Below are 18,242 nucleotides of genomic sequence, written 5' to 3'. Positions count from 1 at the left end.
CCGATCGGTGAATCCCGATCCACACCATCCCGATAACAAGAGGAAAGAGCTTCAGCTCCGTCAGTTTGGGTCGTAAGACACCCTAAATAACATGAAAACCTTACAGAAATGAACTTCAGAAATGAACCAGGCTCATGCATCAGATGAACCATGTCTAGCTGGACATGTCTACTTTCAAAATAAGCCATTTAAATATAATAATAATAATAATATTATATTTAGGCCTATGTAATTCAAATGAAACCAACCAAAGGTGCAGAGTTTCCCGTCTGAACTCATTATCTGTAATGATGTCACACCATTACTATATTCATACGGTCATCTAAAATTCGTGAATTCAGTTCATAATTCTAAGTAGCCTATAGCCTATAATTAAAACATTTAAAGTAGACTAATTATGGGGAAAACGTAACTTATTTTAATAGAAAAGTATGTAAGAGTTAATGGTGAGACATCACCACCCTTGAGGAACGAACTGGGTGTACCCCAGGGATCTGTCCTGGGTCCTATTCTGTTCAGCATCTACATAAATGACCTGCCATTAGTGTGCACTGGATGTGAGGTGCAGATGTATGCTGATGATACAGTCATATATGTTCATGCGAAAACTAAAGCTCAAGCTTCTGCCAAGCTCAGTGACACAATGGTACATGGACAAAAATGGCTTACTGGCTCACAGCTGGATCTCAATGTTAAGAAGACAGTCTGTATGTTTTTTAGTAAAAGCAACACTGTATCTCATTGTAAATCCAATGTCTGTTTGTCTGGGGAGGTCATTCAAACAGTTACAAATTTTAAATATCTAGGCATTATTCTTGACTCTACTCTATCATTTAAACCTCAAGTGAGAAAGGTAGTGCAAATAACCAAATATAACCTAGCGAATTTTAGGTATATAAGGAACTGTTTGACAACACCTGTAGCACAGCTATACATGAATACTATGATAATTCCTCACCTAACATATTGTATAACAAGCTGGACCCAGGTATGTAGCACAACACTAAGGCATATTTTATCACTTTATAAACAAGCACTTAAAGTATTAGACAAAAAACCCAAACTTTACCATCATTGTAACATTCTTAACAAATATAACCTACTTAGTTGGGAAACTATTTTAAAATACAGTGATGCATGCCTAATTTTTAAGATTATTAATGGAAAGGCTCCCCCACCACTCTGCACTTTTGTACAACAGAAGTCATCTAGCAGCAGAACCACAAGGTCTGCCTTTAGAGGGGACTGTGTAGTCCCTCTTAGGTCCAGTTCCTTTGGCCAATTATGCTTTTCTGTGAGAGCCTCTAAATTATGGAACCAATTGCCAGTGGACATTAGAAATTCCACCTCTTACCATACATTTACTCACCATCTTAAGGTCTGGCTTTTGAGCATACAAAAATGTGAGCACCTCTCATAATAATTAATGTATGACTGACTTTAACTGTCCTGTAACCTGACTTTGACTTTAACTGTCCTGTAACCTATGGTATATGTATGATAGATAGATGGATACATGGTTCTTTATAAATTCCAAACAGCTGTATGGCTGTATGGTTATATGTTTTATGATTTTATGTTTTAATGTAGCCAGTGCTATGGCATTATGTTTTATTGTTGTATATCAATTGTTGTTTGCCTTAATATGTTATTTTTCAGTTATCTTGTGCCTAGTATAACATCTTGCCAATGAATGGACTACAGTTGAAAATTAGCCTGCTGGCCAACACTTGCACATTTACAGTAATGTTGATTAATGTGCACTGTCCTAAAATAAATAAATGAAATGAAATGAAGGACATCACTGGACCCTTACTGGACCCCCTCCAGTTTGCTTACCGAGCAAACAGGTCCGTGGATGATGCAATCAACATGGGATTGCACTTCATCCTGCAACATCTGGACCAAACAGGAACTTATGTGAGGATCCTATTTGTGGACTTTAGTTCGGCATTCAACACCATCATCCCAACAGCCCTTCAGACCAAACTGACCCAGCTCTCTGTTCCTAGCTCTATCTGTCAGTGGATCACCAGCTTTCTGACAGATAGGCAACAGTTAGTGAGACTGGGGAAATTCACATCAAACAGCTGCTCCACCAACACTGGTGCCCCTCAGGGATGTGTTCTCTCCCCTCTTCTTTTCTCCCTGTACACCAACGACTGCACCTCTAAAGACCCCTCTGTCAAGCTCCTAAAGTTTGCAGACGACACTACAGTCATCGGCCTCATCCAGGACGGTGATGAGTCTGCTTACAGACAAGAGGTTGAGCAGCTGGCTGTCTGGTGCAGTCTTAACAACCTGGAGCTGAACACGCTCAAAACAGTGGAGATGATCGTGGACTTTAGGAGAAACCCACCTGCACTTTCCCCACTCACCATCATGAACAGCACTGTGACTGCAGTGGAGTCATTCAGATTCCTGGGAACCACCATCTCTCAGGACCTGAAGTGGGACAATCACATTGACTCCATTGTTAAAAAGGCCCAGCAAAGGTTGTATTTCCTTCGCCAGCTGAGGAAGTTTAACTTGCCACAGGAGCTGCTGAAACAGTTCTACTCGGCCGTCATTGAGTCTGTCCTCTGTACTTCAATAACTGTCTGGTTTGGTTCAGCAACAAAATCAGACATCAGAAGACTACAGAGAACTGTTCGGACTGCTGAAAGGATTATTGGTGCTCCCCTGCCCACCCTTCAAGAACTGTATACATCCAGAGTGAGGAAAAGGGCTCAGAAAATCACTCTGGATCCCTCACATCCAAGTCACCCCATCTTTGAACTTTTGCCATCTGGCCGGCGCCTCAGAGCTGCAAACACCAGAACAGCAAGGCACAAGAACAGTTTCTTCCCCCAGGCAATCTACCTCATGAACAGTTAAATGTTCTCTACTTATGCTTATAAACGTGCAATATCCTTATATTTATTTGTTAACCCTCCATCCTAGAACATTCCTGCATCTCACTCAATCCTATTCCATTATCATTTATAAGACAATTGTTTATACACTTATTTATTTGCCAATTTGTAAATCTCTTTTTTTTTCTTTTTTTTCTGTGTGTTGTTGTCTCTGTGTACTGGAAGCTTATGTCACTAAAACAAATTCCTTGTATGCGTAAGCATACTTGGCAATAAAGCTCTTTCTGATTCTGATTCTGATTCTGAATGTTAAAATTGTTAACATTAACCTTAAAAATCTCTTAAGGGTTTGTGTGTGCATTAAATATTTATATAATGTATATTGTTTCTCGTATTTGAAGGCTAATTTTGTATTAAATTTATTGTCAATTTAGATCCAGTCGGCACAGAATGTAAATTACTCAGAGTGTGCTATAATGGAGGTATCTGACCAATTAAGTATAATGGAGTCTCTATGGCACATCCAGACATGAGAGGACAGAGACAACTTAGTGGAATAAGCAACCAAGTTTTTCATTGAGAACAAGTTGAGGGATTCCGTCTGTGGCAACGTGATGGTTACTCTCAGGGGTTTAGACAGAATAACTTAAAAGTTTAAACCAGAGAGGGAATTGCCTATACCAGCAATTCACCCCTACAGGGCAGACTTAAAAATCTACATCTCTAAGATCCCCGAATACACCACCCCGGAGGCTAATTTACCGGGGAATCAACTTTTATAAGAATCACTGAAGCAAAAAGGTTCGATTACGGCTGAGTCAGGACTTGAAACAAAGGTGAACTAAAAAAGTAAATTTTATTGAAATGCATTAATGGGTTAGTTCACCGAAAAATGAAAATTATGTCATTAATAACTCACCTTCATGTCGTTCCAAACTAGTAAGATCTCCATTTATCTCCGTAACACAGTTTAAGATATTTTAGATTTAGTCCGAGAGCTCTCAGTCCCTCCATTGAAACTGTGTGTACGGTATACTGTCCATGTCCAGAAAGGTAAGAAAAACATCATCAAAGTAGTCCATGTCACATCAGAGGGTCAGTCAGTTATTTTTTGAAGCATCGAAAATACATTTTGGTCCAAAAATAACAAAAACTATGACTTTATTTAGCATTGTCTTCTCTTCCTCTCTAGCTGACATAAGTGGAAGGTATGACATCAAACGGAAGCTATGTTGGATCTCTCTCCTTATCTCTCTGTCTGTCTGGCTGTCTTTCTGTCTGTCTATCTATATCATATTTTTTAAGATGTGAAAAAATTAAATATTAATTAAATTAAAATTAAGATATGTTTGATGAAATCCCATAACTCATGTGTGCTTTTGACATTATCCCTGTATTAAAATGTATTTAGTTGCCACTTGAACAAATCTTTTGTTCACTTTTAAATATATATACATTCATAGCACACCTAACTAATACACTTATAAAAAATTTGTATATGAAGAGTTCGGTTGCAAAATACGATAAACGCCATTTTTTGACATTTGGATTTTATTATTGGAAATTACTGTTCAGATTTACCTTAATCTATGTGTGAATTGCTGCCATTAATAAGATTAAAAAATGTACATTTTAAGCCTACTACAAAATGCATTTTTTCACAAAACGCGATATCCGCCAGCCCAGTTTCTTATCAAAGTGCGATATAACGGTTAGGCTATAGAACAGGGGTCATCAACTATATTTGTCAAAGGGCCAGAATTTTTCTCTGCAGACACTGTAAGGGCCAGATACTCATAATATAAAATAAAATTCGAATTGTATCCTAATATGTTATTATTTGATATACTAATTCTAATTAGTAATTCTAATTCTAAATTTATGTTATTTTTTTACATATTACCTGTACTGCAGCAAGCCACTAGGGGGCGATAGCGATATTTTATGCTTCATATTTGTGAGGCTGTCAAGTGTCCATCACTGTCACATGCAGGTCATAGTTTGTGGAGAACACTAGAAGAAAGGCCTTCTGAAAATATTTAAATGAAAAAATGGCACTCTCAAAGAGCCAAAAGCGAAAAGTTGATTCAGAGAACCGTAGTTTTAATGAAGAATGGACTGATAAGTACGTATTCATAGTGCCTACTGTTAGAAATGCTGTACCTGTGTGACTCATTTGCTTTTTTTCTCATTAGATTTTTAAAAATAAATAAATATGGAACGGACCCGAATATTCGTTCTGTGGGTTGGTATTCGATTTGAAAATTTGACATTCGAATATTATTATTTATTTTATTTTTTTGAACACCTGGGATGTATTATGTGTATTAGCATTTTTACCCGTTCTTATTAATCTAAATTCATCTAGTTTTTAATTTAACTTAATTTCGTTTTTTCTTTATTTAAATTTAGTTTTATCTTTAATTTAAATTTCGTTTTTTCTTTATTTAAATTAAATTTTTGTTAATTTAAATTTAGTTTTTTCTTTATTTAAATTAAATTTTTTTAATTTAAATTTCGTTTTTCTTTATTTAAACTTCATTTTTTATTTAAATTTCGGTTTTTCTTTATTTAAATCTACCCTTACTGTGCCAATTTGTTAGTCCATGTGTGTGCGTTTTATATCACCAGTGCAGTGTCCGTTCTTGGAGCATAAGCCCTGCCCGTGTGAGGTACGCCGCTTCCCGCTCGCACTTTTATGACTGTAGTTTACTAAAAGTTAATTAATTCTGAATGTGTCGCGTCTCGCTTGTCCATCTAAATTGCACCAAATGCGACACTGCACTCCCTTGTGAAGTCGATTGAATGAACGGTTCTCGAAATAATAAATATGCAAACGGACATACAGACACAGATTCCTGCCTTTATTAGAGAGAAAAATATGTTAATTACTACCGAAGCTTCGAAGCTCAAAAAATTTATTCGGACCAGCCCTAAACTTTTTCCTCTTACAAGGCTATTCCTGAATTCAGTATTATTCTGGGGGCCGGATTTGGCGCCAGTTGACGTTGCATGCTATAGAACGTTCAGGATGCTGCGCGAGCTCAGGATGTCACGCGAGGAGAGAGTCACCGCCGGTGAAGGGCTCAGAGTTTGCTCAGTGATTTAATGATAATATCAAAACAAAAAAACATATATTTTTAAAAAGAGGATTCAATAGGCTAACTAAAAAAACGTTTACCATTTTATTGTTTATACTGTAGGCGAGCTGTCAGTCACGTAGGCTATGTTACTGATCAACAGCTGTCTGTCAGTCAGAGAATCAAAGCTTCAGAGTCAAGCTAACCTTATGGATTTCGATGACGGATTGGAGCCGGTCATTCCAGCTGCTGTTGGGAGAAAGAGGATGGAATCTATAGAAAATCATCAGAGGGAGAAGACCAAACGGGCAAGGCATTCAGGGGACGGAAAACATCCAAAGATTAATTGTGGTCATCGTGCGACTGCGAGTAATGTTGGTCTGTGTCATGCCGACAAACTGTCAGAAGATGATGTAGCCTTCAACTTCACAAAAATGTATAAAAACGCTACAAAAGTGGACCAGGATAAAATACTCCTGCGTCTGTCAACAATAAACAAATGCAGCAGGGAACGAGTCTCCGCTGATATCAAGAAGAAAGCCAGGGAGGTTGCTGTGTTCACACCAAACGCGAATACAGTGTCTGTCGCGAATGATTTCTAGAAAATCTTAAAACCCCTAGTGTGAAAGTTAAAGGTGTCTCTAGACGTGTGAATGAGGCAAAAAAAAAATGTTATGTTGTGTATGTTCTGGCCAAAACTAACTCAGAATCTTATTATTTATTAATCAATCTTTGTATATACCATTCCATATATTTATGATGTTTTTTTTTTTTAACCAATTTAAGATGTTTGACAATGTTAAGATAAATATGTTGCATTTTGGCATGGTTTTTGACTTATTTATGAACTATTTATAGACATAAAAGTAAATAAAAAATATTCTGGATTTGAAGAATATTGTGTCCCTGGCCTTCACTGAGCTCAAGTAATAGTTTAATGTACAAAAAATTGTGAATGAACTTGACTGGTGATGTCTTAAATAATAATGTCAAATAACCAACATTTCTCAAAATGGATATATCTCGTTTTGCAACGAAACTCTTCATATTTGGTTTACTTTATCTGACTACACTTAAAATCTATTTATATTACGTGTGTTTAAGTGGCACAGTTGGGAAAATGTTTAATTTAGGATTACTATATAAAATTCTACTAAGATTGAACAATTTTTAAATTAAATGAAATCAAACTTAAGAAACACAAAGAAACACTGTATTCAGATTATACTACAAATTAATAAAAGTTGTTTATTGATGTGATTTACAGTGTAATTTTTTTATTTTATTTCTTTCAGAAAATCTTCTCCTGGGGAGGACTAGCCGAATCCTTTAAATCCGTAATGATATACTTGCACCCCGATGAGATGCTGGATAGAGATCGACCAATGTATCTGTTTACCGATATTTTTCCCGATATTTAAGCATTTTTCCATAATCGGGTATCGGTTTTGTAATATCGGATTCGCCGATTTACGGCGCCATCTTGTGGCCGTTTTGAGATTTCCGCCATTGCAGCCCGGGCGTCTTAGGAGATCAGTCAACAACAACTCAGTGCACAGGTAAAGAATATGTTCTACTTGGTTTGCTTTAATTAATCAACTTTATTTAACATAACAGACATGCACAAATGAGATCTGAAACATAAATTCCTGATATAGTTAATTTATGCAGCTTGTTTCTAAACAATTGAGACGAACTCATTGAGTCACGTAGTGTAATTCAACATGTCCTGCCCCAATAAAGACGTATCTTTACATGTATTAAATAAAACAGACATGAATGAGTGCATGTTGAAAATAAAAGCGCTGAATTTAATTCTCTATCTGTTGTATTTGCTCACCATTAGTCTAGAGAAAGTTTGTTAATATTGCTTAGCAACTGACGGATGATCTGGAGGCTTAAGCACGGCCACTAAATGAAACTTTTGACAAGATTATCTTGTTTAAACACCCTAGATTATATTATCATTTACTACATAACAATTATTTCGCTAATACACATATAAATATACCGCTTTGTGAAAATTAATTATTATCTCCATGCGCGATCGCGGTTGATTAAATTATAGTCAAACAGCACTTTGTCAGTTGGCATTTCATAATCAAAAAAGTTCGTTCATATTGCTCAGCACCTGACTGGGTTGATGATCAGGAAGCCTCAAGCACGGCCACTGCATGAAACTTTTGACAAGATTATCTCGTTTAAACCCCCTAAATTATAGAATCATTTGATTTACTACATAACCATTAATTAGTTAATACAAATCTAAATAAATGCAGCTCTGTGGAAATTATTTATTATCTCCACACGCGATCGCGGTTGAGTAGCCCAATTTATAGTTTTGTGTAAATGCATAAGTTACAGCACTTTATCAGAAAGCATTTCATGATCTAGACCGACAAAACATAATAATTAATAACACTAGTTGGAATCAGTGATTGATAGGAGGATGGGCAAGCCACTTGAATGGTGGAAACAAAAAGAGAAAAGGTTCCCCATTCTTGCTCGTCTGTCAAGAAAGTTCCTTTGCCCCCCACTGTCTTTGGTGCCCAGTGAACGAGCCTTCAGTGAAGTGGGAGCCATTTATGAAAACAAAGGAAGCAGGCAGAATGCTGAAAGACTCTGTTTTCTACACTAAAACCTAGTTCTGCTTAACTGGGAGTAGTTAAGCCGAACTAAGTTACACTACTAAATAGCTATGCACTCCTAAATAGCTACCCCCCCCCCCCCAATATGTTATAATAATTTTTGTGCTTTATTTTTTTACCTGTTTTAATTTTTTTACCTCATCAAAGCTTTTATTTGAAAACAAAGACACTTAGTAACATTGCACTTTAATTTTTTGGACTCAGACCCCTCTATTTATTTGTGTATAAATATAAAGTTTTTTTTTTTGTATGCAAGGAGGGAGTGATTGTTATAAATAAAATGGTTTGTGCAGCTCATTTGTGTTGTAATAATTGTCAGAAACAGAAGTATAACAGTAAATAAATATTGGTTCTGCATATCGGTTATCGGGTACATAAACATGCAAATAATCGGTATCGGCTATAAAAAAAATCAATATCGGTCGATCACTAATGCTGGAGGACTATATCAACCTGGCTCTGCAGTTGAGCGGCTCAGCCCAGGCTCTAACCCTACCAAGGATGTTCACTGCGAGGCTGCGAGACTCGCTTCCGGATTTCTCGAGGCAGCGGTGGCCACTCACAAAGTCCCCGAGGCGGCGGTGGCCGATCACGAGTCCCCCGAGCTTGGTACTGTCCTGGGTCCCCAACCCGCCGGCTCTTCCTAAGTCCCCAGGTCCCCCTCCAGCACACGGACCTGGACCCCAAATAGGAGGGGTAGATATAAATAAAAAATAATTTCTGTTTTCAATTTTTGAGAAACTATATCCCCAAAATATTTTAAATATAAACTAAAAAAGATACTGCTAATAGGTGTCAGTAAATGTTTAAAAGTCATAGAGTCCATTCGTTCAAAATGGGAGATTTATTCAGTAATGGAGAGAGGACCACTGAATAACTGCTTCAAGTTAGTCATTCGCTCAAAATGTGTATTCATTTTTAAACGAAGCCTCCTGTGTCAGTTCTGGGTTAATATGTAACATTTCCATTGGAAAATGTAGCAAAAATACAATGTTATGTCTAAAATAAAATGTTAATAAAACAATTTAATACAATATTAATTTCTCATTTATTGAATTGTTCAATAAAATCGTTTTCAAAGTCTCATTTATTCATGATTCATATAATAACAATATGAGACAGCTTGTTCAGCGGCATTTCCCCCCACGACCTAGAACTGTAAGAGCTTTATTGTAATGCAGTGTTTCTTCACCCTTGTCCTGAACATAGACACAATCTTTACCTGTTTAATGATGACCAAAAGACATCAGCCCCAGGATTATCATACAGTAAAAGGCGAGTGCATTTGTTTACAGCGTGTTTACACTGCAAAAGAAACGCTGTCCTTGCTATCTTCATGCTCTTGCAAACTGGATGCTCCGACTTTCCGTACAGTCCTCATAGCCATTAAGGAGGGTGTCCATGTAGATGAGCAAATAAATCTGCATCTTAAGTGGCATGTAGCGTTACCTTAACGTCCCATTTTGAATGGGAAGTCGTGGCCTAGTGGTTAAAGAGTATGACTCCTAACCCTAGGGTAGTGGGTTCGAGTCTCTGCCCACTGCTCTGGGTGTGTGTTCACTGCTGCCTGTGTGCACTTTGGATGGGTTAAATGCAGAGCATTATATCATTTTTAAATATATATGTAAAAATAATTTATAGCATTAATTGTTATATCTTGCATCATTTATATCTATTTTTACATTTGGTGTTGTTTTGAGGAGTTGTTACTTATTATTGGCATCATACCAACTGAGAATTTGTTGCTATGATTTTAAACTCGGTTGAGCTATCTATTTGAGATATTATGACATAACATTTATGTTTTATATAAAGTCTTTAAGGTCATCGACTATAATATGTTGTTTCTAGATAAATTGCTCGGAGACCAACCAGTTGGACAGAGGTTATGTACAAATCATCCAAGCACCCAATTACTGGCCATTTCTATTTAATTTACATTGATATATACTATTAAACTAGAAAGAAATTAAAGATCCATCTTTGATTGTCAAAAGAATTCCAGGTTCAGTTCAATAATATTTCACGTAGCATTTCATCGTTCAGTTGAGGAGGTCTGATTGGTTAAATATTTGTTTAAAGTACCTTTTAAAACCGTGTTAACAAAGTACAGAGTGATACATATGTGCAAAGAAAAATATAAAAATACAAGAGATATACTGTAGTAAAACAAAGTAGCTACAATAACCAATTTATGTTACAACAATAAAAAATCAAGGAAAGGTCCTGCACCAGTGTTGCCAGACGTACGATAATTATTGTATTTGTACAATAATTTTGACCTCTGTACGATGTACGATCAATAATGAAAAAAATCCTATAATGTACGATAATTTCTGAGTTTTATGGCACTTTTAATGATTTCCATCTTATTGATGTAGCTGTGAACGTGGTGGTTAAGCACATTTTTTATCATGTCTCACGTTAGGTCTTCTCAGCCAATCAACGTGGAGAATGACTCTTTCTCTCACGTGCACACTGCACAAGTTAACGTTCCTGCCGTTGCCGCACCTTAGGTCAGTCAGTTGTTTCCGAGGTCGATAGTTTAAGCAGTAAAGTAAAAAAAATGAGTGCTGAAAAGGAAGGTGGAGACAGGGGAGAGGCGAAGAGGAAGGCAGAGTTTATGGAGCAGTCTAAAAGTAAGCACCATAAGCAAACAAAGAACTGAGTGGGAAAAGGACCCCAGTTTTGCAGGATGGCTAAGACCTGTTTCAGGCAATGACACCAAAACCTTCTGCCGGTGTTGTAATGTGCACATGGTGGCTGAGATCACGGTTTTAAAAAATCACGAAAAGTCAAAGAAACATCAGGACAAAAAGAAAAATCTAGCCCCAGCTCAAAGGTCCATAACCCAGTTGTTGCAGAAACCGTCGGAGAGTGAGTTAGATACAGCAGTGAAAAATGCAGAGATAAAGCTAACAGGGTTCATGGCAGAGCACAACATAAAATTAAGGACCTCGGACCATTTGGTTGAGGTCTTGAAGGACATATTTAAATATTCGAAAACAGCTCAGCACATGTGCCTTGGTCGCACAGAGACAACGGCTATAACCAAGCATGTTATTGGCGACTGTTACTTTGAGAGTCTAACCGAAATCCTGAAAAGAAAATATTTCAGTGTGTTGATTGACGAGTCAACAGACATCAGGAATGTTAAAACGTTTTGTGTCGTTGTTCGTTTTTTTGACGAAGGCATTAATAGGATTCAGACTCGTTTCTGGAAACTGGTACAGATCTATTCAAACCAAGACACACAGTTTGCCACTGAGCCACTGCAGAAAGACTTTACAACCAGATGATGAAGTCATTCACTGATGCAGATTACCGATTGAAAACATAGTGGGGTTTGGGTCGGATGGCTGCAATACAATGATGGGAAAAAGTAATTCTGTCTCCAGCCACCTTAGAAATGATTTGCCAGGCATCACAGTGCAGCGGTGTGTGTGCCACTCGTTGCACCTCTGTGCAAGTGAAGCATGCAAGCAGCTCCCTTGCAGGTGCGAGGATTTAAGCAAAGACATTTATTATTTCAAAAACATTGCCAAACGTGTCGCACAGCTGTGAGAATTTCAAGACTTTTGCCATGTTGAGCCCCACAAACTACTGAAACCCTCCCAGACCAGATGGCTGTCATTGAGCGAAGTTCTGAAACGTGTTTCCGCCCAGTGGAATGCCCTCCGTCTTTTTTTCACTGACCAGTGGCTCGAGGCCAGATTGACCGCTGCAGAGAATATTTTATATTAATCAGTATTTTCAAAGTGAAAAGGTGGTGATTACTTCATTAAAGAACAAGGTCTGTGAAACCTACAAAGATCTCCTCCTCACCTTCATGGATAGAGACTATATTCTGCACACTCCTTTGAATCAGATCGACATAAATGACGGCCCAAAGCTCAGATTAAACACACTGTACTTGGGTGTAAAAGTGATGCAGCATGTCCAGCAGGCTAAGATTACAGCAGCCACCCTGACAGATTTTCATGTGCGCTGTCAGAATTTTCTCGGGATTGCTAGTGCAGAAATCAAGAAACGATTTGATTTGAATGATGCCCTCTTTACCGAAACCGTATGCCTCTCCCCTGCCACAGCGACTGATGCCAAGTATCCGTCTCTGCTTCCTCTCATGCAACAAGTGCCACGGTTGATTGACAAGACCGACGCAGACGGTCTCCAAGCCATCGATGACCAGTGGAGGCGATTGCCACTAGTGGCATTAAGCGAAGATACAAAGGCAATGGATGTGGATGAATTCTGGTACCATATTTCCATTTACCAGGATTTCGAGGGAACAACTGTGTTCAGCGAATTGGGAATGTTTGCCCTTGATGTTCCCGTGTTTCCCCATTAATATGCATCATGTGAACGTGTGTGAACGTGAACGGCTCATTACAGATACTTTGAATGCACACCTCAGAGTGAGTTAAAAATTCGGGAGGGTGCACTGCTTTCAAGCCAACCAGCACTATGTTGTGGTCCATGACTGCATCCAATTTGTACCGCAAAAGGACTCTTTCAACGTCTGACAACACACAGGCATCCGATTGCAGCAACTCGGAGGTGGAGTTTGAACCTTCCCACTAAGGTACGCCAATTTTTTATCTATTGTTGTAATTTGAACGTTGTGTCAAAAATGTTGTTTTACTAGATAATAGCTGTATACTCTCCGTTTGACTTGTGTACAATAATTTTCTTCCAAATACGATATTTTTGGGGTTCTGGTACTTCTGATACTTGGACATTTTGGATCTGGCAACACTGCCCTGCACAAATCTGTTTTGAGACAACTTATTCAAAGTGCATAATGATAACCTTGGATGTTTAATTCAGGTGCAAAAAATAATATCTATAGTGTATGAGCACAGAGAGATTTGAGCGTGCACAGGACACAGTTTGAGTGAAAGGAGAGAGGAGAGACATGCACTCTCGACATTTGTTTGTAAAATAACGTGATTATATTAAATTTGTTATCAACAGACATAATAGATTATATTTCTTTGTGCAAGGGCATTTTTGTCCAATTAAGTGGCATTTTTGTTCCAAGCCGCACGTCCTGATATTGCTGAGTTAACCTGTTAGCCAGCACCACCCAAAAATGGCATTGTTATTCAATGGCTTTGTTATTCAATTACAGAACATCCTGAGATTGCTATAAATGCATCTTTTACAATTAATTACAATTCAAATAAGTGCTGGTGGCCACTTATACAGATGGTAATAACACAAATGTGCCAAAGTAAATAATCCACTCACTCTATTCACATAGACGCGTTCACTTTGATAGCCGTGATCATGCAGTGATAGCGAGCTGATTTGGGCTGATTTGCACTCAAACAGATGGTAATCATGCAGATACATTCACATTCAACATAAAACACACTCTCACATATATAAAAACTGTTGAAAAATAAAAAGAAACAAAGAAAAAGACGATCGCTGTAAGTTCCGCCTCCATCAGCTGACAGGTGCGTCAGAGCTTGTCATGAGGGAGCGCCAAATTCAAATAAACTATCTTTCGCCTATATTTCATTCATTTCTTTTTCTGGTGGATCACCTCATTCTGTTTGTGACACTGTACGCTGCAAAATCATGCAGTGTTTTTACTACCAAGACGCAGTTCCTGACCGTGAGTTATTCCATAATGGACGCAAACAGTTCTGTCGCTGAAGAACTGAAAAGTAAACAAAGGAATTAGGATCCATATTACAATGTTATTGCTTTGTTGGACTAAACGTGCTTCATGAGATGTCGTTCAGTGGACTCTTACCTTTCTAACTAAACCGGGATTTACAACTGTGGATGTGTTTATGACTCGTTATTATGACTGATCTGGTATGTACAGTGTTTCTAATGTTCATGTTTGTATGTGTACTGCATACACAAATGTAGCAAATAGAGACTTAGAGGCTTAGATCTTTATAATGATACATAGTTTGTCAAAATTAAATTTGTCCTGTTTAATTTAATCTATTCACAAACACTGACATGTGCGAGTTGATAGGCTTTGAGGACGTGGGCGTCGGGGTGCAGGCTTCAAGTAAGATTAGGCTTAAAGTAATGTCAACCGTTTTTTTTTTTTTTCTCAAATATTTTGGTGGGTCGTGAAATAAATTACACTAATCTAGGTGGGTCGTGGAATGGAAAAGTTTGGAAATCACTGGTATACCATTTGGGTTTGGAACAACATGAGCATGCGTAATGGATGAACATTTTGGGGGGGGGGGGGGGGGGGGGGCATTAATTCACTTATTGAGATACAAAAAAAATGTCATTTAAAAAAGCAAGAGAAGGATTGCTTTTGGCATTAAATGACAATCTTTTGTCAGAAGAGGAGTTTTTAATATTGTATGATGTAAATAAGTCTAAAAACCTAGATTTACCATGTAAGCAATACTTGCCTTTTAATCTTGATTACATGGAGGAAGATGAATGCTTAAATGAATTTCATGTCAGAAAATGTGACCTACCAATTCTGGTAGATTTTTTTTTTTTTTTATGCATTTAGCAGACGCTTTTATCCAAAGCGACTTACAGTGCATTCAAGGTATCTTTCTTTTTTTTTTTTGTGTGTGTATCATGGTAAAATAAAATATTTTTTTGTTACCTATATAGATGTTTTCGGGATTCCCAATGAGATTGTTTGTGATCAGACAATAATAAACTGATGCAAATTACAGTGTCATATGCCATAACATTTATTTACCTAATCTCTCACGTTGAAGCGACTCCGGCAAATCAGCTGTTCTCCCGTAGTAGACCGTTAAAGTAGAACGTCACAAAGTAGCAGTTAAATTCGCGCATGTGCAATATAAAGCCAGAATGGCGTTGCCGTTCCACCAAAGGCTGTTGCTAAGTCCCTGTTGTTCGGTCTGAAATGGCGCCCAGTGATGGATGGTGTAGCAATTTTGTTGTCCGGGTGGAGATCGGGAGAAATTCGGGAGAAAGGTCAGCCCGGGAGATTTTCGGGAGGGGCTTTGAAATTCGGGAGTCTCCCGGAAAAATCGGGAGGGTTGGCATGTATGACTGTATTCCTTAAAATAACACTTTAACATTGTATATTATCAAAAAAGTCAAACACACCTTCATTAGCATAGAATGCCACAATTTTACGTTTCCTGGATGTTTTTTGTTGGACTTTCTTCAAGCATCTTGGTAGAGCTCTAAGGTTTTTCTTGGCAGGTTCTTGCTGCTGGAGAACCAGGGCATCTTCCTTCGGTAAACAGGATTTCAGGGTCTCAGTAAGGCCATGAACAACTTTGGGTGCATGCTTGATAGCTTCTTTATCAGTGCAAATATATGAAATGTCATGCAAAGTCTTGAGCTGTTCACGTAAACGCCACTGATTGACTGCTACCACTGTGTTTCTGCTTCCTCGTCCAGAGGTCCAGAACTATCAAAAACATCAAAGCAGAGGTCTTCTTCATTGCTGATTTCATTGCTCTGGGGATATTGTGTTAAAGCAACATTGAAATCCAGAGTTATATATGGGATTTGACGATACCCTGGGCTAAGATCAACCCACTTTTTGTCAGTTAGCCTAAAAATGGCAAAGAAATGCTTGCACTGTAAGAACGTTGTTTTGAAGAGGACACATTCACAAGATGGGTACTTTTCAGAGACAACAAGTTCTACTTTGTACCATGCAGAGGTTGTCTCACTCTTGACCTTAAAAGATTCCTTTCTAAGCACCTCTTCGTTTTTATTGGAGTAGCTGGAAGCTGCCTTGATACTGTTTTAAGAAATGTTTGACAAAACTTCTTGGTCTGTCTTTCAGGAATGCTGGAACAGCTGGATTGCATTTTGCATTCACTATTGTAAATGAAGAGGAGTCTACTGTATGACAGCAACTGCTCTGGGACTAACTCACATACTAGATTTTCAAGCAGAGATGAAAGACTACCTGTGCCAGAAAATTTCAGGTAGAAGCAATGATTAATTGAGTGCCTCAACTCCACTGTTGGTGGTAACTGCCACAGAGAATCGATGTGGTGCATAGGCCCTACACCACCTCTGGAACACAACAACAAAATTAGCTTGATACAAATAAGTTCTGCATAAAGAACGGAACAAGTAAACATCAAGCGCAAAGTGAGTGGAAGTGCTCTAAATGCCTGCCTGTCCTTTTACCTTCTACCGGTCTAAATGTACAACTATTAAACATGAAACGTGGAACACATAACACGTTCAGTGCAGTACCTCACCTCCCGAACACACAACCACCTTCTATCAACATAATTTTTGACTTCAAGGGATTTGTAAACTTTGCTCTCCTTGAGTCTCTTCAACCTCCCTATCACAAGATGTCCTCCCCAGTGTTGGGCAAGCTACTTGGAAAATGTAGTGAGCTAAGCTACCAGTTACTCTACAGTAAATGAAGCTTCACTACACTGAAGCTACCCCCCTGGAAAATGTAGCAAGCAAAGCTACATCAACAGTAGCTTGCTACATCTACGCTACTTTTAAAATTACATTTTTATGTTGAACACGTTTTATTACAAGTCAATGCTATCTCAGTGCTCAAAACTGTCAGTCAAACAGATATGCAGGTGTAATTTTTTAGTTTAATAGTTTTTGTGTTCCTTATCAATTTGGCAACAAAAACAATCAAAATACATGTAATTGACAATGTGCGCACAAGTAAGTGTATGCACCTGTTGCATGGGCATGCTTAATATAATGTACCTCCAAACAGTACCAAAAAAATGGCCAGGCTGGACCCTGATAATTTTTACAAGCAGCATCTGAAAACATATTTTCTCTGTTATCTCGGTCAGTGTCATGTACTTGTCGAGGTACGGCCATGGCAACTCACTCCTTGGCATTAACTGTTCTCCGACCTCATCCTATGCCAGCATTTCATCAAATAATTTTTTGCGTGACTGGCCAAAGAGTGGTACCATCCGGAGCAGAAGGTGGCGGCAATGCATCATAAAGATGGTTGGTTGCTATCCACCGTAAACACGAACAAGATGAAGTGGCGCCGTCGCGTCACTACTGATCCAGGATCAGCGATCTTAGCAGTTGTATTTCCCGATTTGAGTTTGAGCTTCAGAAATGCTTGCGAAAATGTAGCTTGTGTGGAAGCTACCGCACTACTTGGTAAAAAAAAAAGAGCTTCGCTACTGAAAAGCTATTTGATTCAGAAAGCAGCGAAGCTACGACCAAGCTACTGAGTAATGTAGTTAAACTAGTAGCTTCGCTGCTTGTAGCAACGCTACTGCCCAACACTGGTCCTCCCTATGTCATGAAGGTGGTCAAGTAGTTCATTTTGCTCAGAGAGGGACAACTTGTTCTTGGCTGTCAAAAAGAGTACATGGGAGATCAAAAGTCATTGGAAGTGATACAACTCAACTTTTAATAAACAGGCTTGGCTATTGCAAGAAAAGTTGTATTGTCATTAGAGCCCGACTGATATGGATTTTTTGGGGCTGATGCCAATATTAACTCGAAAAGAGCCGATTTATAAACCGATATTTTGATTTGGAAAATAAACTGGATATTAGAACCATTTCCTATAAACTACACTTACACAACATTCAATAGCAAAATATCTGCCTGTTCTATGTATGTGGGCTGTATAAACCATTTTCCAGAAGGGATTATGTTAAAAAAAAAAAAAAAACTTAGATTATAGTCTCGATGACTAAACAATTGCACATCAA

Source organism: Carassius gibelio, chromosome B3 (genome assembly GCF_023724105.1).
Source record: "Carassius gibelio isolate Cgi1373 ecotype wild population from Czech Republic chromosome B3, carGib1.2-hapl.c, whole genome shotgun sequence".
NCBI lineage: Eukaryota > Metazoa > Chordata > Actinopteri > Cypriniformes > Cyprinidae > Carassius > Carassius gibelio.
Note: the sequence above shows the minus strand (reverse complement) of the source record.